General features: G+C 36.0%; 1 long non-coding RNA gene across 1 annotated transcript; it reads left to right on the forward strand.

Annotated features, from left to right (window-relative positions):
* The first annotated feature begins 2,773 nt into the window (after positions 1–2,773).
* LOC145666165 (uncharacterized) lies at positions 2,774–16,352 on the forward strand. Its single transcript, XR_014127696.1, has 2 exons — positions 2,774–2,859; positions 15,903–16,352. It is a non-coding gene; the product is annotated as an uncharacterized LOC145666165 (long non-coding RNA).
* Positions 16,353–19,098: the final 2,746 nt, after the last annotated feature.

A 19,098-nucleotide genomic window follows, 5' to 3' on the forward strand; every position in this document is an offset into this window, starting at 1 on the left:
AGAAATAAAGTCTTGTAGTCGCCTCTCGTAAGTTCTGTAGAAGTCTCATCTCGTCTCAATTCTCAAAGAATACCTCCTCGTCTCGTCTTGATAATCGGAAAGCTTCTCTCGTCTCGTTTTGTAAATTTATGTCTACAGAATTTATGCCCTGATATTTTCTTAATTTTATCTTGGCCTAAAAAATTACCACGATCCTTCCGCTTCACCAGAGGTTCACGAAACACGTAATATAATAACATGTAAACATATTATTTTATTATTTGAGTGTTTTGTGCATACTTTTGTGTAGCTCTAAATGTTGATAAATGCTCTTTATTGAGTCCTTAGAATCATTTTATCAATTTATAGTTTCTATAATATGAATCATATAATACTTAAACAATATTTGAGACCTAAGACTTGAGTGAACTAGCGTTACTCACGAGACGCAAGAAATTTCTCATCTTTTCTCGAATTCGAAAATGTTTCTCGTCTCATTTTCCGAGACGAGATGTAAAATTTCCCTTTTCATTAACAACACTAATTTGGTTTGGTTGATTTGATTTTGGGCGTAGTGTCCCTTTCAGCAACGATGCTATTTGAGACGTAGACCTACAGTTTGATATGGGATCCGAGTCACTTGAGCTCCCGCCGAGAATCGGTCCCGTGGCTCCCACGTCAAAGCTGCGTGAGCTAACCACTTAGCCACGAGGGAACGCCACAATACTAATTTGAATGAAGGTGGAATCAGGGGCAGATCCAGGGGGGGGGGCGATCGCCCCCTCACAGAAGACGAAAGTTTCTTATTTTATATATATATATATATATATATATATATATATATATATATATATATATATATAAAACCCATCCCAAAGTTCGGAGCCCTTAAAAGTTGCAGTATGACAACCCACCGCCCCCCCAGATGGCGGTTCTGGATCCGCCCCTGGGTGGAACTACAGAATAAATTCCTCATACCGGAAATCCGGGTAGTCAGTACTCGCTTTACCTATTACGCAAGTGAGGTTTCTCATAAATTCATATTTTTTTTTCTGAATTCTATGAAGTGATTATAATTGAAAATGTCCATATTTATGAAACAAATCTCTGTAGCTTCTGTTGTACACAAACGAACATTTTTTTTTTTTAATTTCAGAGAAACATTTTCATTCTTTCATAAGTTCACCATGGTGGCAGATATCTTCGCCCTTTGGTAAGGCAAAATATGGTCAACCTTAACGTTAATCTACATACTACTCTTTAGAGGAATTCAATAATAATGCAAACTATCCTTCAATTTTGGATTGACTAATGCTAATTATCACTCATGTGGTATATGTAAACTATAAGTATGTTTACATAAATGTAACAGTGTACAAATACTATAAAATATGTTTGACTATTAAATTGACCGTAAATTTGAATCTTGGTTTTAAAATTACCGAAAAACTAAAAAAATGGCACTTTAGCATAAATAATTTATTTTTAAAAAGTTCAAAGATATATTCTCTAAAATAACAACTAATTTTTGGGTTTTAGCTTGAGCGTTCTTCTGTTTATTTTATTTTATATGTTTACTTTTACTTTTAAATGATGTTATATAACAGCGTCTAAAATGATTTAGTGTGCATTCAAATTCAGAGTCAATTATATGCACTTGATTAATAGCATTCAACGTTTACCTTTGGAACGCAAATTTACATAACGAAAGGTATCATGCAAAAAAACTGAATGATTCATAGTTGTATTCGCCTGCTGTGCTTACTATAGTGTTATTGTCAACTGTGTTGCCAATCAATTTACCCAGCAAGATATGAATGAAAATATTAAAGAGATATTCCAACTCAACCATTTCCTTTTATTATTTAGTACTTTTTAAAAAAATTTTCTGTTCTCTTGTATCCATTTTCAATGTGAAATCCTATTGCAACTTAAAGAAAGAATTCTATATAATTGAAAGATCAGTAATGCCAATGTGTATACTTATAATATTGATTTTCTAATCCATTATAACCAACTGTAAGGAAAATGTACACACTAAACGAAAACGATACAGAGAGCAACGACTCTTTACGAAGCAAATTACGAAAGAATTTAATAAGGTTTTGAATTAATAATTTTTGGTTATCGGTTGTTTTACCGAAAGGAAATGCTAAAGTACTTGACGCAAAAGATTAGATAGGCAATTTCTCACTTTGATTGTCAAGTCTCAATAGAGAAAACAACAATTAATCATTGAAATAAATAAATAAATAAATAAATAAATAAAAGAATAAATGCACGTGTAATTACAAAGAGGCAATTTATCAGACTTATCACATAATTAGAAGACATGAACCCAGTAGGCTGCTTGAAAGAGAATTTCTGCATTGCAATAACATCAGTTGGACACCAAAATCAAGGTCATTAACAAGGTCCACGTGCAAGACGTTGTTTTTTTTATACCGAAAAAAAATATAAATAAAATAAATCCTGGAGGTTTGTTTTGTTTTTATTATCTAGAATTTGAAAGACTTCCTCAATTTTAGATGATAGAAGATTACGTCATTAGAATTAGATGCTAAGCATTGCGTACTCGTTATTATTTTCTGAATTAATCTTTAAGGAAGGTATATTCTTGACAGGATACAAGGAAGAGATGTACATATCTGTGCACTCTTTACAAAAATCTCGCAATCACACGTGTTGCATTTTCACCTCATACTCTTCCTAAGTTGTTTTTAGATTTATTTATTTATTTTTTTTATGTCGAAGCTACTATACAAAAGGAAGTGTTTCTCTCCCGAAGAGATAGTGTTCAACCAGTAACAGCTTCTATAGCATCGTTTGGGGTCTATTGTGTTTTCAAGCATTGAAGTCAGAATGTATTACACTTTTTTGGTAAGTAAAGAATTATATCACTATTCAATGTTCATTTATTGCTTAATAATGACTTAAATCAATAATGAGTATGTAATTAATTAATTTTAATCCGTTTTTGAGAGTTAGCATAGAAGAAGAACTAATATCTGAAATGTCATGCTACAGAAAATTTGACAGGGATGTCTTTTTCCAACTTAATTCAGTATCTATTTAAAAGTAGTAGTTTTTCTTTTTGGTTTGAAGTCTAACGTTCCTTTCAGCATCGGATCTATATGAGACGTGGACCTAAAGCCTAACATGGGAACCGATCCACAGAAGATCCCATCAACCGAATCTATCAAGTATGTTTGGTGCTGAAGATGCTTGGTCTAACCATATACAGATATGAGAAAACTCGATGAGCTTCTTCGTGGCTAAGCGGTTAGCGCACATGCTTTTTCCGTGGGAGCCCCTGGTTCGATTCCCGGTGGGAGCTCATGAGGTTCAAATTCTACGTTAATCAGAAGGTCCATGTCTCATATACCCTTGCTGCTGAAAGGGGTGTTAAATTCAAAACTCAACTCAAGAGGAAACTCTATTTATAAAAAAAGAGTAGTTACGAAAATTTATTTGTTTAAGTTACGCTTTCGGAAGTTTCAAATTTCATCCGGTAGGCACTGGAGGATGTTTGCTGCCATCTAACGGTGCAATGAGTAACTTCTAGAATTATACACCATTGTTACAATAGTAGAAATTGGTTTGTGGATGACCACTTTTAAAGTCACCGTTAGTCATGAAGATGTTTACGTTGACTCCATTAACAAACTAGATGGAGATAACTATTGCAAATAAAGAATTCAAAAACTCGTTTTCGTTCAAGAGTTTTCGTGTGGAGTAACGGCCAGACCGACATATTAACATTACAATATTTTAAGTCCTACTTGCGTGATTCGAATAAGTAAAAGGATAGGAACGGAGAAAGAATTCTCCAAAGATGAAGGCAAGACCTCAATTGGACTGATTTCATACATAGCCGATTTTGGCATTATAAGGGGTGCCATAGTCAGTACTATGCTTTGGTTATCTTTAGAAGCACGCTTCTCCAAACACAGATTTTATAGAGGCTGCACAGCAAAAACTGAGGTGTTGAAACAACACAAAATGACTACCACTTTAGCGTGTTACTTGTGTGTCAATTCAACACCAAGTTTTTTAAAATTTATTTTTATTTGACTTTTTTTTTTTTACAATGCTAGCCAAGACTAGCTACCTTTTACAGGGTTACGCCCTGTCTTAGGGAAGTGTGTGTGAAGACTTAGGTTTCAAGGTCTGAGGATGGTCTAAGTGCTGTAGTATACCTTTATTCATTTAATTGCTGGACCTAAGGAACTTTGCTTTCCCTAACATTTGGCGTGGATAAGGAATGATCACAATTAACAGACATAAATACAGTGATACATGTTAATACATGCAATCATGCAGTTGTTATGAATTGCAGAAAAAATAAAAATAAAATATATATGATGAAAATATATGATGTAATATATGAGTCTGTAATTATTTGTTGATGGAAGTGAGGGATGAAGTGAGGTGCAATGCACAGGACAACATAAAGGATTAAATGTTAGCAGACGAATGCGGTTATCTTCTTGCCTAGGCGGACTCTAGGCTATGATGAAAGACGGTGGGAACCCAAGTTAGTAGACAGAGGAAATTACTGTGCATGAAATGATGGGAATATGAGAGGACGATGAACATGAGTAATGTAATCATTGATAAGCAAAAGTGATGGATCATAGTGTGTAATGATATAGCGTGAAAAGAAGGGATAATGGAGTGTGTACATATCGTGAAGATGTGGTATGTAATGCTAAGTATTGCATTGTGTCAAAGAGAAGGGGATGGTGAGCTTGAAAGCGGCTACGGAAGTAGGAGAGTCAGAGTGTTTCAAGGTGATATTGCAACGTTGGAAATGAGATACGGGAATAGATAACACGTGTTGAGCTAGACAATGCTATACGAAAAGCTATCCGGAAGACGTGTCGTTCAAGGACAAGTAGTTTATTGTAGAATGTGTAGGAAGCAGCGATCCAAGCTGTGAAGCCACACGTTAAGGTAGGGCGCAGAAAGACCTTGTAGGTGTTTAAGACAGTAGAAGGTGTTAGACCCCAAGTCGTACCCACGAGACGTTTAAGCAAGTTTAATCTATTGTAAGCCTTTATCGTTATTGTTTTAAGATGGTGCATCCATGTAAAATAAGTGTCAAAAGTGATGCCTAAATAAGTTACTGTCCTAGTAGCTTGCAACGGAACATGATCAACATGTAGGGAGAGACAACGACGATTTCTGCTGTTTTCTTCTTCGGGATGAAACGATGGCTTGTGTCTTTGTAGCATTAATTTTAAGTTTCCAGTGTCGACACCAGCGGCAAAAGTCATCTATGGCGGTTTGTAAGATACGGTTAATATGTTGAATGGATGTGAACAGAGCGAGAAAAGCAGTGTCGTCTGCATACTGGAAGACATGAATGAAATCTGGAAGGCGTGGCATGTCAGCTACAAACAGAATGTACAATAGAGGTGAGAGAGCGGAACCTTGAGGGACTCCTGAGAGTAAGAACATCGAATGAGATAGGCAATTTCGGATGGTTACGTATATAAGACGGCTGGAGAGAAAGTTAAAGATGGGGCGTATGTATGTAGTAGGTAGCTGAAGTCTGATAAGCTTGTAATTAAGTCCAATATGCCACATTTTATCAAATGTTTTTTCCAAGTCGAAGAGGACGAGGCATGATGGGTGCACTTAATTATAGCGTGTACTGATTAGGCTTGTGAGGCGTAAGACTTGGTCATTTATAGAAAATGAAGGGCGGAAACCCGCTTGGCTGAGAGGTAGGATGCTTCTGTCTGAGAGATTACTATGGAGGCGTTTAACAAGAATGCGCTCAAGAATCTTGCTAAATGTTGTTGTGAGTTGAATCGGCCTGTAAAAAGATAGTTCACGCGGTGGTTTATGTGGTTTCGGAAACATTAGCGCTTTTGAAGTATTTCAAGACATAGGGAAGTATCCAGTGCGCAGAATGAAAGTGAAAACGTTTGCAAGAAGAAGTAGTAATGTAAAAGGACATTCTTGGATCTGGCGATACGTTATATTATAGAGACCTGGTGCTATATTTCGTTTATATCGTATGGTATCGGTGATCTCCGTGACGGTGATGGGTGCAGTAACAGGTTGATTTGGATTGAGAACATGCAGACGACTAGGGTGTAAGAATGAAGTAGATGGGTTTACCCGATCAGCAATGTGTGGCCGGTCCTCAGAGGGGGGCGGGGTGAGGATTGTCTGGAGGCGATCGGCAAAAGCATTTGCTGTGTCTGTATCTGTAGGAGCAGAGGAGTTGCCAATCAGTATGATGTATGGAGTGCTGCTGGACTTGCCGCATAAAGCGTTGAACCTTTTCCAGTACTTTGTTGGATGACTGGTGTTTGATAGGTTATTGCAGGTTTTAACCCAGCATCTGAGTTTGTACGCTTTGATGTAGTTGTGCACTGTACGTTGCATTTGTTTATGATGATGTAAAGCTTTAGGGTTTGGGATGCGACGGTAATCTCTGAAGAGTTGGCGGGAGCGGGATATCATATTCACATAATGCGGTGGTAGACGTGGTTGGTATGGAACGCTTTTACTGGTTGGAATAGAAAGTTTACTGTCTTCCTTTATGCTATTGGGAATAGTATCCATTGTAGCGTAAAGTTCATCTTCAGTAGTGGGTGATGTTAGGTGTGCCGTAGGTTGAGTCAGATAGCTGCGATAATAAGTCCAGTTTGCTTTATCGAAGCGATAACATAGGCGAGAAGGCAATTGCGAGCGAGGTGATGCAGTGACTTGTAACTGAAGCGTAAATTGAACAGGAGCGTGATCGCTACCTATTGTATCGAGAACAGTGATGATACTATGGGTGGAGAGATTTGCTGAGGTGATGACAATGTCAGGTGTTGTGTTGGAAATGGGACGAGTAGGCTTTGGGAGATTATGTATGATCCCAGTTGTGTGCGTACTTATAAAAGCTTCGAAATTCATACGATATAGTTGTGAGCGACTGTGCAGATTAAAATCGGCCAAATGACGGTATTTATTTGAAATATTTTGAACAAACTGAGTCGGGAGAGGGTGACCAGGCCGTACGTAAATGGTTGCAAACGTGATGCTGAGAGATTTGAAATATACAGTGGTGATGAGATGTTCAGGTAACAGATTGATGGCACAATGATGCTGACGATAGGGGAGATGCAGAGAGAAACCAATTGCTACGCCCCCATTCGCTCGTTGTGCTGGAATGTGACTGTCTGCCCTAAGAATGGTGTAGCCGGGTATGCGACGTGGAGTGCTCTTTGTCAAGAATGTTTCGTTTAACAGAAAAACTGTAATATGTTCCTCCAGAAGTAGAGTTTCAAACAGGAATTTATTTGTGGAGAGTGATATGATGTTCAAGTACAGAAAGTTTAAAGCCATAATGAAAGGGTGATTATCCGAGGTGAGTGATTGGAGATGCATGAAAGTGTACTGTATTACCAGAATAAGTAGCTGTGAAATTGATATGAAATGTTGATTTAGCTGCTAGAGTAATTTGCTGTAGAATGTGTGGCCGTATGAGAGGGTGAATATTTTGGAGTGCCAGAGTAAAAAAGGTGAGCAATTGGTTTAAGGTGACAGGAGCGTCAGTAGCAGGCGGAGTTGAAGGGGCGGTAGGTGCTGTACGGAGTGGTGAAACAAGTTCAGGATGGGCTGGTGTTGGTTCTGGCTTTGCTTTACACTTATAACTATAAGTGGGGTGGTTATCGGGACATGTGGAGCACTTCGCTGGTTGGTGTAAATTGGTACAGAGCCGTGTTGAATGGGGTCCGGCACAGTAGCCACACTTATAATTGTTTTTACATTCAGAAGTGGTATGTGTATTATATTCCTGACAGCGCTCTCAGCTTACTGGCAATGGTGCTAACGATGGCAATGGTTCGACTCTATGTTTTCGATTATAGATGTATGCCCCATGTGCAAGTAGATCATCTATCGTCTCCTGATGGGGTGTAAGAATTCGGACCATGTAGGTGGGCCCACGGTCGTTACGAATCCTGAGAACTTTCAGTACCATCGAGTTTCAGTTTCTCATGGATTTCATCATCTGTGTATGACGGATCTAACCCGCGGATAACCATAGAGAGAAGTGAGGGTCGTCGTGGTGGAGGTGGTTGTTTGCGTGCTGAATCGGAAAGGCGAGTGATCTCAGCGTTTGCGCCAAAAGTATCGATTGATACTTTGTTACGAATGGTGGTGTAAAGATCTGGGTCTGCTTTCTTGAGAATGTAACCATTCTATGTATGAACTACAGTATTTCCTTGAGAGCAGCACGTGGTAGATATTTCCGTAAGTGGTCGACACCAAGAAATCGCCTTCAGAGCATATCAAAAATACCTTGTTATTGGCTGTGAGTATTTGCATCTTTTTTTACTGTTTGGTATGAGTAAAGCTTTGCGAAATACATTTCACATTTATGGTAAGTGACTAATAACATTCTGCTTTCTGTAATCGATCACAATAACATTGTTGTAAACCTGTGAATCATCTGGCAACAGTTACACAGATAGCAGTGCTTCCATCTATTTTCTTTATTTGTTATTCTTGTGTCTTAGCACGTATGAACAGAAGATGACAGAACTGTTACTTATGTAAGTGTTGTCAGACGATTTACATGTTTACAATATTATTGTGACCGATAACAAGAAACATAGAACATTATTCGTTACTTGGCACAAGTGCCAAATATATTTCGCAAAGCTTTGCTCATATTAAACGATAAATACCAATGCAAATTCTCTCAGGCAGTAACGAGTTCTTTCTGATATGCTCAGAAGGCGATGTGCTTGGTGCTGAATGAACACACAAGTAACACGCTAAAGTGGTAGTCATTTTGTGTTGTTTCAACACCTCATTTTTTACAGTGTGGGTGAATCCGCTAGGTCACATCGGAACAACAATAAGATAAAAAATAATCCTACCATCTCAACCAAGGATCAAATCCGAGAATGAAATGATCCATCATTTTAAAAAAAATAAAACTTTTATTAGTAAGAATGTTGAAATGAAACTAGTATCAAAAGAATGTATACATTGTGAAGAAATGTTCTATTGTAGAACATGATTTTGAATTCATTTAGCGGACATGAATGTTATTGATACCTAACGGGACGTGTTTTTCGTAATTTCACTGCACTCCTGAACAAGGAGTTCCATCAAATTTCAAGAATATTTCGGAAAAAATATTTTCCTTGAGATACCTCTACAAACAATAGTTATATAGATTAAGATTTGAATAGTAAAGGAACCAAGATTGTCCATCGTGAAATCGGTCTGAAAACCGAGCTGAAATGACACGTATGTTGAAAAATTTTCACTAAGAAATCCAACACGATGTTTGTGGTTTGTAGTATTCCTCCATCCTACATAAACCACTGCGTGTTGATGGGCAAAGGTAAAGCAAGCAGCCGTGGAACAAAGGTATTGTGTAACATGGTAAAATACAACTCACCGTTTCTTCCAAATGAAAGTGCACTTAATTAAAAAAAAAAAAGTACCAGTTTCTCGCTTTCCCTCAACTTAACGAATGATCATTAGTCTCTGCTGCCAGTGATCCTGTATGAGTTCCTGCACAATGGCCAGTTTTCAGAATCCTTTGAACAGAACGTCTGTCTATTCCGAGTCGCACCGCCGCCTTTCCAAACGATTTGTTGCAACTTGTCTATATTAGTGGCGAATGCACTTTCTTTTGTCGAGGACGTTTCGGTTCCAATATTATTCCTCTGCCCAGGAATTTTTCGTGTAGTCCGCGAATAGTTTTGTAGGACGGAGCTCACCGAATATGAAACTGTTCTCGTAAATGCCTTTAACCCACTCTTTTGTTTCATGAAAAGAAAAGCGTAATTGATGATCACTGCTCCCAAGCTTTCTTCCAGAAATGTTTGTCTGATTTAAGCAAGACCAAAATGTGAGGAGCCTGCAACAGGATACTATTTGGGTATATTGGGAATAGCAATTTTACTTTTTTAATACCTGGGGAAGGGGTGCGTTTAGCCAACTCTAGGGACCACGGTGTAATGTTAAATATTATAGTTTTTACATCTTGTCTTTTTGTGATTAGGTTGTTTTTCTTCACAAATTGAATCAGCGCTTCTAGTGGCCAGTTTTGGAATAAATTGCTCGGATGATTTGTAATGGATGCTCGAGTGTTCAGTTGCATGTCTGAAATGATTCGGCTAAAACATAAAATTTTATTCGAAATGTGGCCAAATTTAACTTAGAAAGTGAGTGATTTGGTATTCAGTTAAGAGTTATAGTTATTATACTAACTGTGAATTAATAATGGGGTGCCAATGAAACTATATAGTTCGTGTTTTTTTCTGATTTTTGCGTAGTATTTAGTTATAATAATTGACACAGAAGTTATAGTTGTTGGGAAATTACTGTCATATCAAGATAATTGGAAGGAAGTATTTTTATTGTGATAATTTTCATATAATATTAGTATGATCTTATTGGATTATATTATAGTAGGTTCCGTAAATTGTTATAGTGGCTGTATTATATTGTTATTGCATTCAGAATGTTTATATAAATTCACATTGATCCGAATAGAATCTTCTTACTTACTCTCAAGTAAGTATTACCGTTTAAGGTTACGTGTGGATATATTAGATAGTAATTGTTATAATACCAATATACTAGATTTAATACTTGGTTTATTTACAACTATTATAAATTTACTCTTTGATTATCATAAAAGAATCATTTCAAATTTAAACAGTGTGGAGGAAACTTATGCTCACTTGATCGGTAACGGTGTGTTGGATCTAACCGCGTACAGCATACGTTACAACAGTCCCCTCGAAAGTGTGCTTGGAAGAAACATTGCTTCGTTCTCATTCTCCTTTAGTCAGTCATCTTTGCAGCACTAGTGTTCTTGCGATGGCGTCATGATTTAAGTTTCCTTTGGCTATTTAACTGTTTTTCTAAACTATACTGCTGTTACAGCTAAGGTGCAAGTCTTGATTTCCGGTCCGCCTGTAACCACAATAATAATAATAATAAAAAATGATAGAACATTTTGTTCCCCAACCTGTAGTTAGTAGCTAGATTTTCCAGTATGGAAATAGCTTATATGTTTTGAATCAAGTAATGTAACTATATATTATTTTGCCCTTGCCTCCTCACTTTACTCCTTGAAGAAGGAAATTTACAGTTTTCGGATCCTCCTCCTTTATATGTATCACAAATCATACACTGGTGCTAAATTTCAGTTTCCATGAAACAGATACAGTATTAAAACCTGTTTAGAAGTTTCATAGGCTAACTCCAAAGACTCTCATTAGATTATGATTATATAGTACGACTACAAAAGCTTAGACCGTACTACTAGTTGAGCTGAGCGAAGCGAAGCTCTTATACTCGGGTTAGCCGTTTGGTTGTCCGCGAACTCCTCCTAGACCGTTTGGCCGATCTCAACCAAACTTAGCACGCTGATAGAGTATGTCGTGCTGAGTGACAACATAGGTCGAAATCAAAAATCCGATGTACCATCGAGGAATAATCACCGAAAAACGCTTGCTCCTAGACCGTTTGGCCGATCTCAACCAAACTTAGCACGCTGATAGAGTATGTCGTGCTGAGTGACAACATAGGTCGAAATCAAAAATCCGATGTACCATCGAGGAATAATCACCGAAAAACGCTTCCTGATTACGTAGTTTAAGCTCGCTCAGCTCATTTCATTGCAATCGGGTATATACATTGCATTCCTAGTGATATAAGGCATCGATATAATTTGACACCTATTTACTGACAGTACGTTTGACACTGATCTGTTGTATTTTTTCTGAAAAAAAGTATGAGAAATATATTTGCAGAATGCACAAAGTGTTCGAAACATTTCAGACAAAACAAACAAAAACCACTCGGCCACGAAGGGGAGCTGGAAACATCTTACGATAAGAGAGAAGATGGATGGATAATATGAAGTTGGATCTCAGAGAAGTAGACAATGATAATACTTGGAGAGTTGCGGTACAATGACAAAAACAATTGCTCGGTGTCATTTGCAGTACTGTTCAAAACTTTTCTAGACAGGGAACATTTGCAGTACAGTGCATGCAATGTGCAGGAGAAGCATAAACATATCTTCCGTGAACGTATATCCCAGACAATTTACACATTAGGGGACGTTGGTAATATTAGTAAATTATATATTACATTCTAGCAATATGAAACAATACTAATAGAGCAAAAGTTGGTGCAGCAGAATGTGTTTGAAGTGGATTACTGCTAAGGTTGATTGGTTTTCTGTACTTCACATATGAAATTATCAAGGGAGGAAAATGTTAACTGTCAACATACGCCCTAGTCATAGAGAAACAACTAACTACAACCTATATTGTTCTGATTATTGAGTATATTGTAAATCAGACTGATAAGTCAGTAGACGTTTTGTATTCATTATCAGCTATTACTGGGTGTTACTGGAGTATTATTTCTTGTAAAGAATCCGGCGAGTTATTAATTATTGTACCGTATTCATTATTACCGGTAACTATATATTGTATGTATTACCGTATCTAGATTTCATACATTGTATTTTGTTCGATAACTTTCAGTGATTATCTTTAATGTACTGACTGAACTCTATTGTAAAATACAAATTCATTGGAGACTAATTTTGACTTTGGTTCGTACACACTTAATAAGACCTACTGTTTATGCATCCATCGGAACTGTGTACCTTTCCTCCAACTGAACGACAGCAAATATCTTCCCTCAACTTGTAAATTAATATTATTCTTTTTAAAATTCTTGTTAGCTTTCGTGTGAATTAGATCCAAATTATTTTGTTTCTCCTTTACTTATATGTTGGTTCCAACTTTGCCTTCTAGAGTTTCATTTAGGGTATATGACTTATTTTACTTGCTGATCTGTTGACAACTAGATCTAGAAGTCAAAGATTACTCATCTGCAGGAAAGTCGATCTAGAAATCAAAGATTACTTATCTGTGGGGAAAGTCGATCTAGAAATCAAATATTACTTATCTGTGGGAAAGTCAATCTAGAAATCAAAGGTCATTTATCTGTGGGAAAGTCGATATAGAAATCAAAGATTATTTATCTGTGAGAAAGTCGAAAGTAAGAAATCAAAGATTATTTATATGTAGGAAAGTAGATCTAGAAATCATAGATCTAGATTTCGGGAAAGTCATGATGTCTGCGGGAAAGTCATCTAGAAATCAAAGAATATTCACATGTGGAAAAATTGATCTAGAAATCAAAGATTTGAATTACTGCGTGTGAAAAGCATTATCACCTAAGAAACATTTAACCTCAAATACGGACATTGCTATTACCTATTGATTCTGCAGCCAATGTGTTGCTTTGAAAACAGTAATCACAGTTCAGATACTTTGTACAAGCAGTTCTTTTGACGACTGCTAATAGACAAATATACATATGGTACATAAAATATACGTTTTTCTTACAAAACTCGTTCCTAGTGTCAGTCATAAATAAAAGAAACATGCACAGGAAAAGTATAATAATAACTTCATGGATTTCTTTAATTTGCTCGTTTCTTTGAGGATACAAATTTGAAACTAAAGTTTTCCTTTTTAAATGTTATTACACTGTTACTTTCAACACTCTACTAAAAACTGTGTACAATCACTAGCCCTACCTATTAACATTACTACTAATCAAACGTACACTGTACCAAACTAAATAAAATAACACATAAGTTGGTTATTATAGAAACATACCTTATAATTTATATTTTGGAGCTCCTCGCTGTCCTATTTTCCAGAACCGTTTTGTGAAAAAACTTATAGTCCATTTTCAAGCACTTCTAAACATAAATTTCGGCCATCACAAGTTATAACCAAATTCTGTTAATTCTGTTTATGTGGTATATAATAAAGCATGCGTTACACGAAGCGCTTGTTTAGTATGTTCATTACTGACTGGTGTAGCGAGAATATACTGCATTATTTTGAACAAGTTCGGTGGATTTGCTTTTGTTGAAAAATACACTTCATGATTTAGAACAATCCTTGCTGACTACTGTTGACACACTAGACATCAAAATAACGATTTTAATGTACAGTTATTTTCTATGGAAACTAGTTTTAAGTTTCACCACCAAATCTTTCTTTCTTTCTTCTTCACTATTATCAGTGTTAAAAGAGGTGCCTCAAACTTAAAAAGTCTTGGCAGGCTATAAGTAATATGTTTGTTAGGTATTCTCAACTGATTGTTTCCACTAATGTCCAATCTTCTTCTGAGAAAGAATATTTCAGTTAGAATACCTTCAGAACATCTTCATCAGTACAGAATCAACACACCTGTCAAATCATTAAATGAAAACAGTGTTGTTGCCACGAGATAATACAGAAGCAACAATCAAAATAATACATATTTAAAATACAATTCTTGTAAATAACTAGTAACAACCAAGTACAATGTGTAGTAAAAGGCATAAATGACATAGATAATTAACTATAGGTAATTTAATACTTAAGCCCGTCGTCAGCAAAATGTGAATTTGTTTGTTCCATCATCCAACCAATGATTGTAACTAACATAGGTTTCATGAAGACGTTCGAGAGGATGTCGCCATTGAATGGCAACCACGACACGTCAAGTTTTCTTCCAATTTTACGTCATAACCGAAAGCGATAAAAATTCTTTGAAACTTAGTAAGTAAATCATCAGTTTATTAGACATCTATTCTGGCCGATCTGCAGTTGATTTAAAGTCGAGCGTAGGTGGGTGATGCGTTGATAGAACTTACATAAACTGCGTGAGTTTAGTGTTGAACTTAATCTTTAGTTATCGAACTATTTGTGAGGTAAACATTCTATGGAATAGTAAGTGTTTAAGATTATTTCACCCTATTTCTTACCCATTAGCTGCTACCAATTTCTCACATTTTCTAAACTCTTCAGTTTTCCACAATGTCTGAGCACTTTCGTTGGTAATTTAATATTAGAGTGAAAAGTATTCTTTCCAAACAGATGCTTGTTTGTTGAGACATTTTCTATTTGGTGTATGAGTTCTATGGTATATGAGTTCTTGTACAGCAATTTCAGGTTGTTTGACGTATTGTTCCAGGATTAAACGAGTATCCTGTAGTCCATCTTGTCAAATAACATAGCAATATTTTATTGCCTAGTTATTACGGAATATGCTTTGCTATTATCCCTCTAACGATATTTTGTTGTTGCACAGCACAATATGAACCAGAATTGGTTCTTGAGAAAATCGTCCAGAAAGAATAAACCATTTTTTTCTCGAGATAAACGACTTATACTATATTATACGATTGTTGATGAACGTATAATATTGAACATTGATTTACGAAAATGAAGAAAATTGTTAGAAAAATTTTCAAGAAAATATATATTTTTTAATTTTTACCCTTCAATAAAGTATCCTTATATTTAGGGGTAGGAAGAAAATTCGAAAATCACTCCTAAGAAAGTCATAAAAAAAAACTTTAACTTCAAATTTAGCCTCGACCCGTTGAACGGTATAGCCTCTAGGCGACTGAACATTTTACATCGGGACTAACTGACGGACGCACAAAATGTGTAAATGTCGAGGCTGATTTTCTTGTCACGATCAACATTCTTTTTTCTTTATTAACGTTGTTGGAAAGTAAAATGTGATGGTTTAATTCTTAATAAGTCAAAACACGTGTTAATTTGCGTTATTAGAATAGTTTGTATCCACCTTAGACAACTTTTTCACATTTTAAACCCCAATCTACTACAAAAACATTCAAAGTATATATATATATATATATATTCAAAGTTTCCAATGATTTTCTATAGAGACAGCAAAATCTCAAGTAGAATATAGCAAGTAGATATGTACTAGGAACTACAATGAAATTAGGTGACAACTTTCTGACTATAATGAAAATATTGAAGAAAAATATCATGAACAATGCCCACATCCACTATATGTTTATTTTTATTTACTTTTCTTTTTAGGTTATAGCTTTGGTACTGTCTTGTGTTTCACTGGTGTTATCTCAGCACGGAGGTTTTGGCGGCGGACATGGTGGATACGGTGGAGGACGCGGTAGATATGGTGGAGGACATGGTGGTGGTGGATTCGGCGGAGGACATGGTAGATACGGTGGAGGACATGGTGGATACGGTGGAGGACATGGTGGATACGGTGGAGGACATGGTAGATACGGTCATGGATAAAGAATAAGCTACAGACATTTCTTATCGTTAAGTGTTGAAAACCAAAGAAACTTGCATTTGATTTCATAAAGGTTGTAACAAATGCTTGAAATTTAGATTTGTAATTAAAATGTTGCTAAATGACTAGACCAAGATATGTCGATATGAGAATAGAATTCAAACTGAAAGTCATTAAAGATTAATCAAACATAAATGTGTTTTATCAGGAAGTTATCACATAAAATTGTGAGATCTACAGTAATTTAATGTAAATAAAGTATAAATTAAAATTTATTATTTAAAATGAATGTGTTGTGATTCTGAACTTTATTTTACCAATAATTTCTAATCAGAGAGTGTATTGGCAATACAAGGCTTTATCGCAAATCTGTTCATGTTTTGTAGTCTAGTGGTCAACTTCCGTTTGAATTTCAATCCCCCCCCCCTATTAAGCCAGCGTTCTCAAAATGGGAAAGGAGCATTGTGTCTGAAACGCTATACTATAACGTCAAGGAAACCAGCCTTCGAATTGATGTATTAATTGTGAGCCTTTCAATTAAACTGCGTCCTTCAAGTGGCCAAAGAGATTTATACCTAGGGTAGATTTAACTACTACTTTCTTATTACTATAGAGCAAATCACAATAAGGTAGCCTAAGGCTGAAGCAGTTGTATTATTATTATTATTATTATTATTATTATTATTATTATTATTATTATTATTATTATTAATGAAAAGTGTCGCAATGGGTGATGAAAGCAGTTCCCGTTCACTTCAATGGAATTCTAGGGACACTCGTTTATACTGTCCGCAGTTCTTCCACGGCGCGATATTATTTTTATGTCTAATCAGGATTCTGAATTATTGGTGAATATTTTTTCTTTAAAGTTGCTCAACAATAAACATCGCAAGCCTTGGTGATTGGTGTCATAAGGAGATACGCTGACATTTCGTTCTTTTGGAAGCATTTCATGAGGTGATATGTTGCCCAATTTTGTTGGTGAAATCAATTATTGGTTGGCTGTAAAACAGTTCAACTATACCTAGATACACTTCAGTATTCACACTTGTATTGAAGAAAGTTAGGCTTATCGTTCGTGTAAACGCCAATTTTCAGGTTGTGTGGTGGCTCTTTATCGTGCAGTTGAATATTTTCAGAAGACCAGTAGGCCTATTTCGTACTCTGTTAATTTACATATCATATGACTTTGTACGTCATACAGTACATCAATGGGTCTAGAGGTTCTCCGTAATCATATCCAGTAACCATTACTATATTTGCTGTTGCACAAAGAACATTAGGTTTTTGATGCGAGTTGTAGATACAGACTAAGCGGCAAATACACTTTTATCGACAAATATTCGATATGAACAGTTTATCAGCGTACAAAACTATCAAACTACCTTGACTGACAACAATAATTGAGCACAACATTGAATATAAAATAATTTGGAGGGGGAACCCAACAGTGAACAAACTTCAGAAACGTGGTAAAGCGGTGCCGGGCTACTATTCATGGCCCATCCTGTATAAGAACATGCATAAAATTATGTCTATATGTGTTTAACTCTTTGAAGCACGGTGGTACTAATATTATACCACCTTTTAGATATCACCGTGCTTCAAAGAGTTAACTTATTCTACTCAATCTGGCTAAGATGGTCTAACAGATAGCGAGATGGTCTTTGATGCACGTGTTGTCGAGTTCGATTCCAGGTGTGAGAATATTGGACGCATTACAGGGATACACATTTCACCTTTAACTGCATCTCAAAGGTAAGGTTTTGCAGTTTGTATTTCCTCACAAATCTTCTGCTGTACGCAGTAAATGCAGGCTGCAGGCTGCCAGGGGACAGCAAGAGGGTAACCAGGGGGCACTGAGCCCCCTGCGACGAACTCCAGTCCCCACGGAAATATTTAGTTATTTGCTTATGGTCAAAAGGTAAGTAATCAAGTTCTTATGAGAAAGGTAGAAAAGTAGGATTTGGTTGTAGGACAGAATAGAGAACTCAATTTAAAATTATAGTATTTCCGATCGATTTGTTTCTCTGAGATAAGGAACAGAGTCTTTCTTCCACCCCAAAAAATTTGACCGCTCTGTTATCGTGGAGAGTTTTATCCTTATTGGCTTGACAACGACTCCTTGTATCACTGAGAATTTTAGTAATTTCTTGCTTCCAGAAATTTAAATCTTTTAATCTTTTTATTATTATTTTTTTATTTAAAGAAACAACGGATCTAGCCTAACAAGATTCTTCCAGGATAAATGTGTTCTAAACATTTTTAAATAGATTTCGATAACATGATTGAGAAATGGACAAGTCTTGGTGATTTTTGTCATAATTTAACTAACTAGTTTCACTGTTCTTGCTCAACTCGGTCTGTTCTTGATAAGGAGGTACCGGTACCACTGAAGTTGGGAGCGGAGAGTCGTTCTAGGAGGATTAGTTCCCCGGCCATAATCTAAAACGATTTGGTGTGTATTCAAATTCGAAGTTCATTTTATTAGTATTGCCCACGGAACAAGAATTATGGAGGTCTCGTCTTCAAAAAGTGTTATGAAAGTGACATCTCGTCTCCGAAAGTGTATTTGTTTCTATTTTAAGAACTTTGCCTCGAATCTCGTCATGAAAATTTTGTTTCGTCTCGTTTCGTGGACAACACTAAATGCACCGTCATCACCGCCCAAATTTTATTTATTTTATTTTATTTTATTTATTTATTTATTTATTTATTTATTTATTTATTTTTTTTTTTTTTTGCAAATTTATAAGCAACAAAAGAAACGTGTATTATGCAATAACTATGTGTTTGCTTGCTGTTCTCTTCATAGTTTTTTTTGCGAAGTGTGTTGCCAATCAATTTAGTATATAGTTTATGGATCAAAATGTTGAAGAATTCCAAATTTCTACTCTACTACTTCTTTTACTTTCCATTATTATTTCTTTCTTAATTTCCCTGTTTCCTTCTCCTTCTATCCACTTTTGACGTAAA

The sequence above is a fragment of the Thermobia domestica genome, chromosome 1 (assembly GCF_964235325.1).
Source record: "Thermobia domestica chromosome 1, izTheDome1.hap1.1, whole genome shotgun sequence".
Lineage (NCBI taxonomy): Eukaryota > Metazoa > Arthropoda > Insecta > Zygentoma > Lepismatidae > Thermobia > Thermobia domestica.